The sequence below is a fragment of the Pogoniulus pusillus genome, chromosome 7, assembly GCF_015220805.1.
Source record: "Pogoniulus pusillus isolate bPogPus1 chromosome 7, bPogPus1.pri, whole genome shotgun sequence".
NCBI classification, from domain to species: domain Eukaryota; kingdom Metazoa; phylum Chordata; class Aves; order Piciformes; family Lybiidae; genus Pogoniulus; species Pogoniulus pusillus.
The window spans coordinates 12647955-12664059 of record NC_087270.1 but is presented as its reverse complement, the minus strand read 5'-3'; the positions used below and the strand labels follow the sequence as shown (position 1 = coordinate 12664059).

The window sequence follows — 16105 nt, the reverse complement described above, 5'->3', positions numbered from 1 at the left end:
AAGTGATTTATTGCCCAGACACGGAGATCCCCCTCCCGAAACTAGCTCACCCACGTGAGTTCTTTGATATGAGGTTGCAGAGTAACCTTTCAGAAAATGGCAAATAATGACAGTCTGTGATTTTTAGAGTTTTCTGAGTCTTTGAAGTTGTTGAGTCTTTAGGTAAAAGAGTCCATTGCTCTACTCACTGTTGGGCAGTTCAGTTCAGCTGGATTCGAAGTTTGGGGCAGTGTCCCTTCCTTTGTCAGGATCGGGCCCAAGCGGGCAGCTCGTCCCCTGCGGCCTTTGTGTTCGAGCAGGCCGACCTGGAGCAGGAGTGAGGCAGGCAGGCGAGCGAGCGAGCGAGCGGAGCAGGCAAAAGGGTTCCCGATCCAGGCAGGCACACTGTTTTATAGTGTTTCTAAAGAGGTGTGCCCGAGCATTTCAGGTAATTTTACGTTATTTTTACAGATTGGTACAAAGCTATAATCAACCTGCACAATTTACCAAAACAATTTCTAAGACCACCCCAAGTTGGGCCCACCACCAGGTGTTGAGCGTGCATGGGAACCAAGGCCGACAGCTGGAAAAACAGTGGCCAATGCTTACCTTTTATCTTGACTAGGGAGGAAACTTCTCATGGGACTGGAAGGTTGTTTTGGTTTTACGATGCTTTTGGCTTACAGTGTGAGACACTGCAATATCCTCAGCAAAGGCCTGCTAGAATGGGCTTTGCTATCCTCCATCACAACGCCACAACTCCACAAAGGAGGCTGGAGTGAGGTGGGTGTTGGTCTCTTCTCCTTAATAGCAAGTGATAGGATGAGAGTAAATGGCCTCACACTGTACCAGAGCAGGTTTAGGTTGGATATGAGAAGGAACTTCTTGACTGAAAGGGTTCTTGAACACTGGAATAGACTTCCAGGGAGGTGGTTAAATCCACATCCCCGGAGGTGTTTCAAAGACACAGAATTAGTACTTATAGACATAGCTTAGCATTGGCTTTGGTAGAGTTAGAAACTGGTTGAACTTGATGGTCTTTTCCAACTGAAATGATTCTATGATTCTGTGATAAACACTGGGCCTAACACCTGGCATGCATTCAACTTCTGCTTTAAGTCAGCCAGTACAGAGGGTACTTCATCATCCCTCCCTTATTTTGGTCTTAAGTCTGAGGTCAAAATAGAACTGCACTTCAAAGCATGTCCAAATATCTGATTTTCTGCCAGGAAATATATATTTGGGCGTATTGATGCTTGTGTCACACTAAGGACATGATCTATACAAGCATGGCACTTCCTTATTATTTTATTCTTTGTCAATAGGAGTTAGAAGAGGGAAGGATATAGTTTTGTAACTTCAAACAGTCATTTGGAGAAAGAAGAACCCTATTTCTGTTTCTAGAAGTCAGACATGTTTTAGAGTGGAATGGATTGAATCCTTTGGCAGCAAGGAACATGTGAATGTTTTGTGTGAAGTATTAGAGTACTGAGCACTCTCAATGCAGGTTACTAGAAAACCTCATGAGCAAGCAGTCTTCTGAGAGGTGTGAAATGAAGCCTCAGTCACCACTGGCAAAAGAGAATATTAAATAGAAATTTCTCATGTGTTCATATAATCTAGATTAGATACTGTCTGAGGCTGGGATTGTGATTTCTCCTCTGACCATCTCTGATCAGTTAATTTTTGTTTCCGTAAGAAATATGAAGGCTTGAGGTGATTATTTCCAGAAGCAGAAATCTCCCCCTACAGAAAATACCAGTCCAGATTAACAGTGTCTATATTCTGCTGTATGTTAAGTGCCTACTTGTCCCTGGGTATTAGAAGAGCAGACATATCGCACTTGGATGTTAGGATCTCACTGCACAGTTCTGCATATAGACTCAGAGCTGTAGCGCCTTCCCTCCCTTGGTAGACTCGTAGTTCGTGACTCTCTTCTACTACACAAGAAATCTGCGTCACAGCCAGAAGTTGAGTCATGCCTCTGAATTATTCTATGGCGCTTTTTGCTTTAGAGCATCCTTCTTATATTGAAAGTTCATTTATATGAAGATTAGCAAGAGCTTTTTGTTGGTTTTGAGTATTTGCAGAGACAATAAGACTTATGTGCCAGAAGAACTGATGTACTGTTTGGACATGGTTTCTCCTAGGATGAAAGAAAACTGGATGTTAGATGAAACTTCTTGACTGAAGGGGTTCTCAAAAACTGGAACAGGCCACCCAGGGAGGTGGTTGAATCCCCATCCTCTAGAGGCATTGAAAAGGTGCAAAGATATGGTGCTGAAAGACATGGTTTAGCACCATAGCAGAGTTAGATAATGATTGAACTTGTTGATCCTAAAGGTCTTTTCCAACTGAAACAATTCTGTGATCAATGAGTATTAAGGGTTCCTTGGTTCTTGGTAGCTATAAAAACTACTTCAGGCAAAGAGGACAAGCAAACAGTCATCTCAGACAAAAGGATATGTCATATATGATGAATATTTTATTTTCAGACATGAGTCTTATAGATGGGCTAGTCTCTAAGCAAAAAAAAAAAACAACAAAAAAAAAACCCAACAAAACAAAACCAAACAATCAAACAAAAACTAACATCAAACTGATTTTGAAAGTTATTTCTCAGATAGTTCTCTGGATACCCCATACTCAGTCAAATCTCCACTAGATGGATGTCTGCTTCTCAGCTAATTGACTATGCTAATTGCATTTTATGCTCATCAAGTTTTTTCAACTGTTAGTTTTAAAGCTTTTCACAAATGTTAATACAGTATCCTCAATGTGTTTTGTGATGTCCAGAATCTGATTTAAAATGGCACCAAAGGTGGTATTGCTTATGATGTTTTAATACATTCACAAGATTTGTTGACTTAACATGACATGTCATAGCAAGTTTCTACCAGTATACATACCTATCTGCAATTGTAGGAATAATCCTGACAGAATGCAATTGTATACCTTCAATTTGAGCAGGACTTTGGTATGAAAATATCTTTTTCTTAAGATGTAAGATACTTAGCTCTTCTTTTTAATTCCATGTGACATAAGGTATTGCCAGCTTTACAGTCTTCTGTTTCTTCCACAATGGTAAATTTGTTTCAGTACTAATGGCAAGGACAGTGTACTTGCTTCTGATTCATAGCACTGTCTCTGCAGCACCAAGGTGTTCCTTGCAAATACTGACATACTCAGAACTGACGTGGCCTGGCTTTGCTTAGCTTGTGAGACCGATAGAGATTACAGAGGAAGACAGATTCAGAAACTGAGTCAGAGTTACAAACCAAATATTATTTTAGAAAGAATGCAGATAAATTCTGACTATTGTGTTAAGTTTGCTGCTTCCTGTTTATTAAAAGGATCTGGGAGGAAGGACTAAAAAGTTAAAATGGCATTGACTAAAAGTGGAACCACTCATTTAAGATGTCAGCATTTTAGCAGAGCTATAAACCAGTGAAAACAGTTTTGACTATTCTTTGAAAATTTGTAGCAGTCAGATTTGGAAATCACTTGTAGTGTACAGCCATACTAGAACCATAACAGAGCAGATTTGTTCAATTTTTTTGTTGCGCTTACTTTTTAAGTCTACTGTGGCTTAAATTGACCTCTTGTGTAAGCAGGAAGAGAATTTCATTCCTACTACATCAAGGATTTTTGTAATGATGTAGCTGTAGAACTCTCTAAAAAGAATTAAGAAGATTCTCACTAATATTAACATTTATTGTCTGGTCTGAAAAACACAGATGATATCAAACTCCATATTTTTTAAGCTATATGGAAATCTCAAATAATCTGGTGAGGAGTTGGGCAAGATTTAGCTACTAGCCGTGTTACAATATAGCTTTGTATGGTACCAGATAATTTGAAGTGACCTCATATCTATGCACCTTATCATCCCTACTTTTTGGTTGGAAAAGACCTCAAGATCATCGAGTCTTACCATCAGCCTAACACCATCGTAGCCATCAAACCATGTCCTGAAGTATTTTGTGTGCTAAAATATCTACGGTACCTTACTCACCTCCTGTTTTGTACATTCACCGATTACGTAGAGATGAGATAAAAGTTTTCTACCATTAAATTTCTGCCATCTGTGATTGTCATTAAAAAAAAATTTCAATACATAACTCACAACATAAGCACAAACATCAAGAGTGCAGCTTAGACGTATCTTAGGTACCAAAACTGAAGAGAAGGATCCAGCAAAAAAAACAGTCTGTAGTTGATAAAATTTGTAATAGAGGACCTATTTGCATATGCCCAGTGGTGCTGTTAGCTTAGCTAAGCTCTGCTTCTTAGGGTTTTCTACATGCCAGAATGTCTGAGATTTGCAGAGCAGCCTCCTCTGGTCCAGTAGGCACAGCAGGCATTCTCTGCTCTCACTGCCATGCAGGGCTAGCACTGTTTTCTGTGTACAGCACAGCAGTCACATCCCAGGAAAAAATATCATGATGGTGTGTCCTGGCCCAGGAATGAGAATGCTACCTCAGGAAGCTACATATTGCTTTGATTTCTCATCAGCTTGAGTGGATTCAAGCATAATGTTAATTCTCAGGCCAAAGCCAGACCAGAAAGATGGCAGACAATGATTGATTAGATTTATGGTTTTTCAAACCAGTTCTGTGAATGGAAAGGATCATGAGGATTTTTACAGAGAACAGAGAGAGAGAAAAGCTAGTTTGATGATTAGAGGACTTCTCCAGATGAGCTAGATTTGGAGCCATAGCAGATTAATCACAGAATCATAGAATGATAGGGGTTGGGAGGGACCTCTGAAGATCATCAAGTTACCGTGTCCAGTTCTGGGCCACTCAATTCAACAGAGATGTTGAGATACTGGAACCTGTCCAGAGAAGGACAACAAGGCTGGTTGGGGGCCTGGAACACAAGGCCTATGAGGAGAGAATGAGGGAGCTGGAGTTGTTTAGCCTGGAGAAGAGGCTCAGGGGTGACCTCACTGCTGTCTACAACTACCTGAAGGGAGGTTGTAGCCAGGCAGGAGTCAGTCTCTTATCCCAGGCAACCAGCAATAGAACAAGGGGACACAGTCTCAAATTGTGCTGGGAAAAGTATAGGCTGGATGTTAGGAGGAAGTTCTTCATAGAAGGAGTGATTGGCATTGGAATGGGCTGCCCAGGGAGGTGGTGGAGTCACCATCCCTGGAGGTGTTAAAGAAAAGCCTGGATGAGGCACTTAGTGCCATGGTCTAGTTGATTGGCTAGGACTGGGTTCTAGCTTGGACTGGATGATCTTGGAGGTCTCTTCCAACCTGTCTGATTCTATGATTCTGTGAACCCCCTGCCAAAGCAGGATCACCTATGGCAGATCACACAGGTATGCATCCAGATGGGTCTTTGAAGTCTCTTGAGAAGGAAACTCCACAACTTCTCTGGGCAGACTGATTGGTTTCCAAACAGAAAGAAATTATCTTTTATTTCCAGCCATTTCTGGTTTATTCTTTGGTCCTTGGACAGTACATTGTTCTGGACCTTTCACTGTTTGGTTTTTAACCCTTGCTGTCTGCTTTTCAAATGAAGCATTTGAACTTTAGAGAAGAATAACTGCCACATTTCCCTGTGAAAATTAGGAGGTATATTGGCAGCAGATATTCAGTGGAAACAGCCATTTCCACCCACAACCCAGATGCCACATTTAAATCATGCTGTGTGGGGCTTCCACTCCCTTGGGAGGCTATTTTAATTTTCCTTCAGAGATTCTTGTACAGTCTAGTGGAACTCACTGTCATCTATAAAAGGAACATTATATGCCATAGTATTTTATTTATTTATTTATTTTTGTTATCATGATATGAGTCAAATTGAGGCCTCACTATTCTGGACTAGAGTGTGATGGAATTCAGTTAAGTTTGTGTTGTGACTTTAGTTTTTGCCTGAACAGACATCCTTCCTTTCATCAAATGTGTCAAAGAATACCAAAGTAAGGCCAAGCCATTTAAGTCCACATCTAGGCATTTGGTGTTTGGAGTTGTGTAATTAAGCCAGTAGATAAGTTTTCATTTTTAAGACCGAAGTATTTCTAATTCTTCCAACCATGAAGAAAAGAAAGGTGTAAAAAAATGAACTGAACATAAGAGATAGAGTTTTGTCCTTTGAGTCTGCTATCGGCTTGAACCAATTTCTTTTTGATATGTGTCTTAGTGGAAATACTATCTGCAAGACCAATTTTATATATATATATATACACACACACATTTATATATACACACACATGCACATATATATACACAGAGGCAACAAAGCAACTTCTGTGTGCTGCAGAAGGAGACTTTTTTGGTAGAATGAGGAAATGCTTGCCTTTCAGGGTGTATGTCATGGCAGGGAGCAGGACTTGTACAGCAGCATTTTCTTAGAGGAGGGAATAATGATCCACAATACCTACCTTGTACTTGCATGGAATGGAAAAATGCACACAATGATATTTGTGTCTCTTGAAAGATATGCCCCCATTACTACCACAGTGAGCAAAAGTTAAGGAAGGAGAATCGTATGGTCTAGGACCCAAACTTTCCCTGATGTATCTCTGACTGGAACTTATTTCAACTAATCACAGTAGAAAATTTCATGGTACTGATGTAGCTGTGTCCATCTAAAGCAGAGAACACAAAGACTTGGTTATAAATTTGTGCGTACTACTTCGTATGCAGGGGTAAACTGGCAGACACAACCACCAGCATAAAAATGCTGTCCTATTAAATTAGGCTTAGGAAGGTATCATGATAAAGGTATTTTAGAAGTCCTCTTTAAGTAGAGCAGGTATTTATTATAACCTTTTGTGGGCAAAGGCTAAAAAGAAACTACTCTTAAAAATGAATATGGAGTATAAACTTTCAGTTCCTTCATAATATTGTTTGCTAAATGCATATTAATAATGGTTTTCATTTTTACCAGGAGACCAATTCTAGCTTCATCATAATGCAATAAGGTAGAGAGACTGTTGTAATTTCTATTCTGTTTAGAATAATCATATTTTTTTGTGTGTGTTGTGGATAGGCACAATCTTTTTGCCTTTTTTTTTTTTTTAATTTTTAGAATAGGAAGATCTATGCATCTCAGTCCTCTAGCAACCAGAATTTAGAATATTTCACACTTGAATGACTCCCAACCAACCATGCAAGACAAGGAACAGTATCTTGTAGCTTGTGCTGGAGGTGAGAATCCAGTACATAAGCACTGAAGTGGTTGCAGCTTGTATCACTTTGGTTTTGTCGGTTTCTTTCTATAATTCCAGATGTTTGCTGATGACAGTCTTGTATCAGAAGGGTGCTCCACAGTAGTATTCCTTTCTATGGTTTGTGTTCTGTTGCCATTAGCTTTTCTTGGATCATATAAGATACTTATTGCTGTAATTACAAGAAAATTGGTATCTTATATTTCTTAATTCTTTCTTAGTTAAATTGAGAGCCACTGCAATTGTGTCCCTATGTAAAGGTGATGGAAGAGTGTTTGTGATAGGATTCAGTAGCTGATAGCCTCATTATTGTAGAGATGTGATAAAATGACAGCGCACTCTATTACTCAGTATTAAGTACATGCTAGAACAATGATTTGACATGCTGTGGTGTTGTTGAACACGATCTACTCAGTGTGTGACTATGAGTGTTGATTCTGCTAATATGTATCTAGCCTTGTGGTTAAATGACAGCATAACTACATATATCACCTGTGGTTTCCAGCAATTTATTTCCCTTGATTTTTGTATTCATGGCCTTAGCATTCTGCATTTCTTAAGGGCAATCACATTTAAAATTTTGGAATAGAAAGATTTTGCCTTATGTCTGATGCTCAAATATCAAAATATAGTTTTGTATCTGATAGATACAAATATGCTCCCACAGCATATTTTAACCCTTCCAAATTGGCAAATGATAGATTATGAACATTTCCTAATTTATAATATCATGTTATCATAAAAAACTAAACACATTGGAACCTGTTCTGGCCTCTACCTGAAAACAAAGTTATCATTACCACTGGGGCTGAAAACACAATATGCACACAAATCTACATATCTTGGCAGCTCTAGGTACTGTTTTGATTTAGCCCAGTGTAGCCGACATTGTGCTTGTTTGCATGTAGAGAAATACAGGGATTTCTTTCCCAGCGTTTTTGGAATAAACATAGGCTTGATGATTTTGAGCCATTGAAGAAGTCAGTGCTCCTTGAGGCAGTGCAGAAGTGGTCACTGGCTTTGCATGTTCCCATTTTGGGTGGCTGTGTTACGTCTAAATCAACATTAAAGTATGTAGAATCAATAGCCACTTAGCAAAACTTGATTATATGCATTTCATCTAATGAATCGATATGAGTCATTAAACCTGTGCACTTTGCACTCTCCTTGTTTCTTTGATCAGTCCCTGTATTACACAAGACGTAATCAATTGTGGCTTCCAGCTCTTGAACACAAAGTTGGGTATTTACCTCCCTAAGATTAGTTCATCTACAGCATTTGGCTGATATTGGATCATGCAGGTAGTCTTGAAAAGACTAAGCTACAGGGAGAAGATTTTTTCAGGTTAATACAGCAGTTGTGATAGGAAAGAAGCAGGGGTTTAATATCTAGGGATTTAAAGTCCCCATCTTTGTTAGGGACGGACAAACAATATTAAAAAAAAAAAAAAAGGAAAAAATGTGAGAAAGACTTGAATTTCTCTCACGTTTTATCAGATTCCTACATGGTAGAATTTCTATTATTGTCAATGGACAGATAGGTAAAGTGTCTAAGAAAGATGAGATTAATTGCCTCCCAGGAGGCTCCAGCTTCTCTGTACTGACTTTTAAAGGAAGCTTAACGTGACATATAGAGGTATGTGAGACATGAACCCCATCCATGCCCAGTCACAGGGAAATCAGATATTATATTATTGATATAAATACTTTGGAATAATCTACAACTGCATGGCATGTACTTTGCTAACCTGTACTGGTTAGGTTTTAGACTTATGAATTTTTACACTTCTTTTCTTACATCTTGCTTTAAATGAGCTCTCCAGGTCTGAGATTGTCTCTGTCTGTTTGTAGTACATCTAGAAATATATTCTGTGTCTTGTTCAATCAGTTAAATACACTTATTGTTTAAATGGGTTAACTTACTGTCAGTTGTCATGTCCCAAGGGCAGAGACTTTGCTGGTATGTGAAGTGATCTTGCCATCCAGGGGACAGATTAGCCATATATTTGCTACTGTTCATCCCAGGGTTCAGTTATATGGTTTGTAGTCTCAGTGAATTGGGATGGAGAAATCACCTCCAATTAGCTAAAAGGTCCTCATTTTGATTTAAATTCCTATTACTATATTGACTACATCAAAACTAATCTGCTTTATTCTATTTAAAAATACATATTTCAGTGTTTGTATTTCTAAACAAATAGAAAACCAAACACACACACACACAAAAAAAACTAACAAAACACCTTAAATTTTGAGCTCCATCATTTTCTTCTCTCACCTCGTTCTATTCTTATGTTGTTTATTACTCCTAACTCCTTTTTGTAATGCTGTTTTTCAAAGACATTGATTTTTCTTTAGTAGATCTGCAGTAACTTTGTGGCTATTCATGTCTTTAAAAATACTAAAGTGCAGAAGAATTGAGTTGGCTTTTAAAATCATAGAATCAATAAGGTTGGAAAGACCTCTAAAATCATCAAGTCCAACCCTTATCCCAGCACCACCATGACAAATAAACCACAAAGTGTCATGTCTACATTTTTTTAAGCACCTCCAGGGGCAGTCTCCACCACGTCCCTGGGCAGGCTGTTACAATGCTTGACTAATATTCAATCTAAACCTCTGCTGGTGCCACTTGAGGCCATTTTCCATCTATAACTTGTTACTAGGGAGAGGAGACTGAGTCTCACCCTAGTCCAGCCTCCTTTCAGATTGTTTTAGAGAGCTCTGTGATGAAAATGTCTTTACCTTTTGAGATATAGCATATTTCTGTGTGCTTTTGTGGTTTACCTTGCTTTTCCATAATGCAGTACACAAATATTTGACACTCCAGAAAGAAAAAAGGGGATAGAATAGTCTGCATTTCATTCACTTCCACTCCTTCTGTCAGGCTTATACCTGTTCAGGTAAATTAATAGCTTTCACTGAGCTGAAATACTATTATATATGTACCTCATCTGAAAAGTCAACCAACTTCTATTCAGTAGAAATAAGTGAAATAAAGATGATGTGTTTTGAGTCTGCACACATAAAAGCACTTCCTATTTATAATAATCTGGTTAATTGAACCAAAAGCAGAAGCTCATGGGAAAGTCTGAAATACAGCAGAACTGCAGAAATTAATTTGTTGCACTTTAAAAAGGTGTTTATTACTTTTAATTGCAGTTCAAACTGGTAAAATTTGGGCCCACTTTTGCAAAAATATTTATGCACATAAAATTTGGATGGGAACACAGATATTTCCAAAGCATTAGCTCTGGATGAGCACCTGTGTCCAGCTGAGAAGATAGGGGCAGTGATTCTGTAAGTGGCCTTAGATGCTAGGATGTTTGGCAGTGCAGTGGTTGCAAGAAGCATACCCAGCTCAGGGCTCTAGTTCAGTCACCAGCAGGCTTCTGGAAAGCAGATTCAGATAAATTGAACTAGATTGGGATACCAGGCAGGATACTAGGACAGAGAATTTTGATGCATCTAGTTGAAAACACCAAAAATCAGTGTGTCCTAGCTCCATTGTGTGGGCTAAAATTAACCATCTCTGTGAAAAGAAGCTAAAAATCTCTATGTCCTTCTTGATCTTTGACTTGTTGTTGTTGTTACCATTTTTTCTTTTATAGATTAGTAATTAGAATACTCACAAAGTTCTTTACCTTTCACAGCCTGGAAAAGTTTGGCTCAAAACTGATGTACTCCAGGTGTTACACAGGATTTTTGTGGAGTAAGATTCCTGAGCTGTGTGCCTTAAACAACAAAAATAATTTCCCATAAGAAAGTTTGTAGCCAGGTAGGGGGTGGCCTCTTCTCCCAGGTAACCAGCAATAGAACAAGGGGACACAGTCTCAAGTTGTGCCACGGTAGGTATAGGCTGGATATTAGGAGAAAGTTCTTCACAGAGAGAGTGATTTCCCATTGGAATGGGCTGCCTGGAGAGGTGGTGGAGGCACCGTCCCTGGGGGTCTTCAAGAAAAGCCTGGATGAGGCACTTAGTGCCATGGTCTGGTTGACTGGCTAGGGCTGGTGGATAGGTTGGACTGGCTGATCTTGGAGGTCTCTTCCAACCTGGTTGATTCTATGATTCTATGATTCTAACTATCATGGAGAGGAGAATGTTAATCAGTAATCTGATTTCACAGATCCTCTGAGGATCATCTAATCCAGCCCGTCTGCCAGAGTACATCCACCTAGAGCATGTTGCACAGGATGATGTCCAGCAAGGTTTTGAATGGCTTTAGAGATGGTGACTCTCTGGGAAATCTGTTTCAGTCCTCTGCTATCCTTAGAGTAAAGAAGTTCCTCCTCATGTTTAGATGGAACTTTCTCTGTTCAAGTTTGTGCCTGTTACCTCTTGTCCTTTCACTGAACATTGCTGGAAGAAGATTGGCCCTATCATACTGACACCCACCCTTGAAGTATTTATAAGCATTGAGGTGGTTCAACGTCAGTCTTCTCCTTTCCAGGCTAAAAGGCCTCAGGTCCCTGAGTCTTTCTTCATAAGACAAATGCTATAGTCCCCTGGTCATCTTCATAGCCTATTGTAGTTCCCTGACCTTGAACTGGAAAGTCCAAAACTGGACACAGTAATCCGGGTGTGGTGTCAACCTGCTGGTGACACTCTTCTTGATGCACACCAAGAGATACTTTAAATTGTTATTGCTTAGAATCATAGAATCATATAATGGTTCAGTCTGGGAGAGACCTTTAAGATTATGTAGTTCAAACTCCCTCATCATGGGCAGCAACAATTTCCACTAGATCAGGTTGCTCAAGGCCTTGTCCAACTTGGCCTTGAACACATCTAGTTAGGGAGCACCCAAATCTTCCCTGAACACCCTGTTCCAGTGTCTCACCACCCTTACTGAAAATATTTTTTCCAATTACACTGAACATTTTATTAAATTAGTAATAAAAAATATTTTATTTTGAAGTATTTAGTTATATTTGTATGCTTAAAATTCAAGCATTGGAGAGAAATCTGTATTTCCTGAAGAGAGGTCCTACTTTACATGTCACTGAGTAGCACTGCATGTTTTTAATGGAGAAAAATTGTGTGAGAGTTGAAAAAAATACCGTAACTCATCTTCTGACTGAGGAGTATAAATTCATATATTATTTCTTCAATTATTAATATCTGTATGTCCTCTTGGAGCTTATTACTATGAAATTCAACAACATTCTTTTCACCAGAATTATTCATGACAGATACTGAAAACCACAGATGACTAGGACACAGAGCAAAGCTGCCTGGAATATTCAAAAGTGTGTTTCTGGAAGCCCAAATATATATTCTGCTGAAAACCAATGGAACTGAAGCATGAGAGGAAAATGAGGCAGACAGCTGACCAGGGAAATACAGTGAGCAATAAAAGAATGGATAAAGGCACAAGAGAGATAAATCAGTGGGGTCATTGCTTTAAGCAGGCATAAACTAGTGTAAAAAGTAAGTAAATAAAGGGATGATCACAAAAGGCAAAATTGGAATAGGAGAGAAAATTGCAGAAGCTTTAAGGACAAACAATATCAGATTTCACAGATATACAAGGAACAAGATGTCAGTGAAAGGCGCTGCCATCGCCATATGTGGTCAGCCAGGGAAGTTAGCGGCAGAGGCTGCTGGAAGCCAGCACTGCTCTCCCCTTGGCGTGCTCAGCAGAGAGACCATGGGGAAAATTCCAGGAACAGAGAGAAGTGTCCTGCAGGCAGAATCTGAAAAATTAATGAATCAAAGGATGAGAGCAGAACAGGTTAAGAAAGAAGAAGAAAATAGGGCGGCTAAGCTGTAGGCTTCAGGTCTGGTGGCATGTTTCTGAGGTTTCTGAAAGATATGGATATGTTCTTAACTCTCTCAGACTATGAAGTCCATAGCACCTGAGGTATATACAATCTATATGAAGTATATAGTTGAAGGGCAGAAGGAACCTGGTGCAAGACAGTACTCTAAAGGTTTTATAATAGAAACTCTTACAAAGATAGAATTTAGGAAGTATATGTATACATACACGCTTTACAAAGTATAAGTCCAAGCTCAGGCAGAACCAGATTCAGAGTTATGGAGAAACTGTATGAACTAATCAGGAAAAAAAAAGTTCACAAAAGCTGAGCTGGAATTAACCAACTTAACTAATTTCCTCAGAAAAAGTAGCATATTCCCAAAGTCCTTAATGCTGGACTCCAACCCTTCAAATATATAGATGTGTGTTTCTGGTAGTTGCTGATATGTCCTCATTTTTAGTTCTATGAAAAAGGTACTGATAATAGATAAAGTGAAAAACTAAAGTCAAATTCACAACTTTAGTTGAATAGCTGAGTTGCAAAGAGTTATTTAATGAGATTTATAAAAGCATCATAGCTTTCTGTCAGGTAAATAACTGCAATCGGTTTTCATTTCCACTCATTTTCCAGAGGGGTCTGGATCCCTGGTAATGTCATAGGTTCCTAAACAACAGATCAAAACAAAATAGTTGCATTTGTTTCTCTGCTGTCATCTCAAGTTCTCAGACTGTTGTGAATTCCAAAGTAGACTGTTTGAGGGGCATTATTATATGAACATTTTTGCAAGTATTAATATTGAGTGCTCTTAACTGAACAAAAATTGGGGCAGGATGGGGTTAATATTCTCACTTTAATATGACAACATTTGAGCTTTCACTGCCTACAGTGTCCAAAAATGTTCACCATTATGAATCCACTGGCATACTTTAGTCTTGATGGTTTTAGCTCAGAACTGCCTGAAGTGTCACCTGTATCTCTTAAAATTTTCTAATAATGTTGTAATAAGAGGAAGAACTGAAATCTGGGGATTGCTGGGGATAAGCCTACCCACATCTTTGTAAAGAATAATCAGGATTTGGAGAAACTATAATTTATTGATAATGTCATTGAAGAAACTACAGTGAAGATAATGCAACACAAAGAAAAGGAACAGAAACCAGGAAAGGGAGGCGCATCCAACTCAGTAGATGTTATCCTGTCTTCTTAAACCCCATTGAACTGGTACATAAATTTCTAAAGTCTACCTGAGCCCCAGGCTGTGATCCACACCTGGTTTCCAGGCTGCAACTTCTGTTAGGCACCTAAATGAAATTAGTTCCTCCCTAATTATCTAGCCATTTCCCTGGGCACTACACACACTCCAAAATTCCAGTTCTAGGGAAAAATTCATCTGCCTTCTCTGTGTTTCACATGGAGAGTTTAAATAGGCAGCTCCTGAATCCTTATAGCACCAGGGGAAACACTAAAATACACGTTTATCCAGAACTACAACAAGCAGTGCTTCCCTTTTACCCCAGGTTTTAGATACTGTCCAGATTCATGGATGTTGAACTTCTGTTTCTCTCCTGACTCTGCTGATGTGGGAAAATCCATCTGGGTATGTTCCTGGGTGATTTACTCTAGGTGATCCTGCTCTAGCATAGGGGTCAGACTAGATGATCTTCAGAGCTCCCTTCCAACCTCACTATTCTGTGACTGTGTGGTTCTGTGATCCCATCTTTCCTCTTGATTCTAAGCATCTGGGTCCTGACCAAGAGGAGGACTTGGAAGACAAGAGGCAGGACAGAGCAGTAACTGGTAGCCAGAAGCAGAGGTGAGCTAGGGACAAGGATTTCTGTCTTATTTAAAAGATTTACATTGAAGTATCTTTGGATAGAAACAAATGTGGTCCAAACAGAAAACATCAGAATTTCTCTTTTCCCCAGTTTAAGGCTTTTAATAGTAGCAGTGGTTTTAGCATTTGCTTGCATGATGTGTATTGGACTGACTTTCTCACAGACAGTTCCTTAGGATCTCACCCTCTAGAAGAGGGTGCCCTTCCCCAGTCTGCTGAGTGGAGTGTGGTCCTGGGATTTGGGGGATGTGGGTCTGTTGCTCCACTAGCTTGCACCATTAGATCTCTGCTTTGATGTCAGTGTCTGGAAGCTGCATCCTGTTAGGACTACTACCCCATACCCACTCCCAAACGAGGAGGATTGGAATCTGGCTAGATGGAGGGACCTCAAATTTACTCAGTGCTATTGAAAGGAGGTGTTTCATTTAGGTGTACTGGATTAGACTCTAAAGACACCTATAGACCCTACAGAAAGAGAAAGATGCTTGTGTTCTGCAGATAAGGTCCTCTTTAGCAAGTTTTCCATGATAAATAGCATCTTTTGTGACTGTGCGTGGTCCTTTTATTTTTGCATGCCAGGCAGACTGAGTCAGCATTCCTGTGAACAAGTGCTTAAAAATCTAGGTAGGACAATGGCTAAGTTAGACCCTTAAAAAAAATGCTAAGCACTTAAACCACAGAATCATAAAATCGCAGAATATTATGGTTTGGAAGGGACCTCAAAAGATCATCTAGTCCAATCCTCCTGTTAGAACAAGATCACCTAGAGTAGGCTTCACAATCTTTGTTGCCTAAGTAACAGGAAGGAAAAAATGTTTTATGATGAGGGTGGTGAAATAAGGGAACAAGTTGACCAGAGAAGTGGCAGGTGCCCCCTCTCTGGAAAAAAATTAAAATCAGGTTAGATGCAGCTCTGAGCAGCCTGCTCTAGTTGAAGATGTCACTGCCCATGGCAGAGAAGTTGGACTAGATGATCTTTAAAGGTCACTTCCAACCCAAACCATTCCATAATTTTGTGATTCTATGATCCTGTTCTAAGCAGTGATTTATGAAATTGGGATAAATTGGTGCTGGGATACAATTAAATCAGACCAATATCAAGACCATAGACCATGCAAACACTACAAAGACTGCATCTGTAATCTAAATATGACCTCTGGTTTTTGGTAGTCTGTGAGTAGAAGCATTATTAGAATAGAGGGAAATAGTAAACACCCTTAGTAGTTTGTAATCAGGATAAAAGAAATACAAATATGATGCAAAGGAGGAGGTTAGAATGGATAAACAGAAAAGGGCTAGAAGTTTCAGTATCCTAAAACGTTTTGATCAGTGGATAAAGACTAAAAAC

The 16105-nt window shown here is 39.3% G+C and overlaps 1 protein-coding gene across 20 annotated transcripts in view; it reads left to right on the top strand.

The window, feature by feature from the left end:
- Positions 1 to 16105, top strand: part of MYT1L (myelin transcription factor 1 like) — a 322031-nt gene that overhangs the window by 208107 nt on the left and 97819 nt on the right. The window lies entirely within an intron of this gene.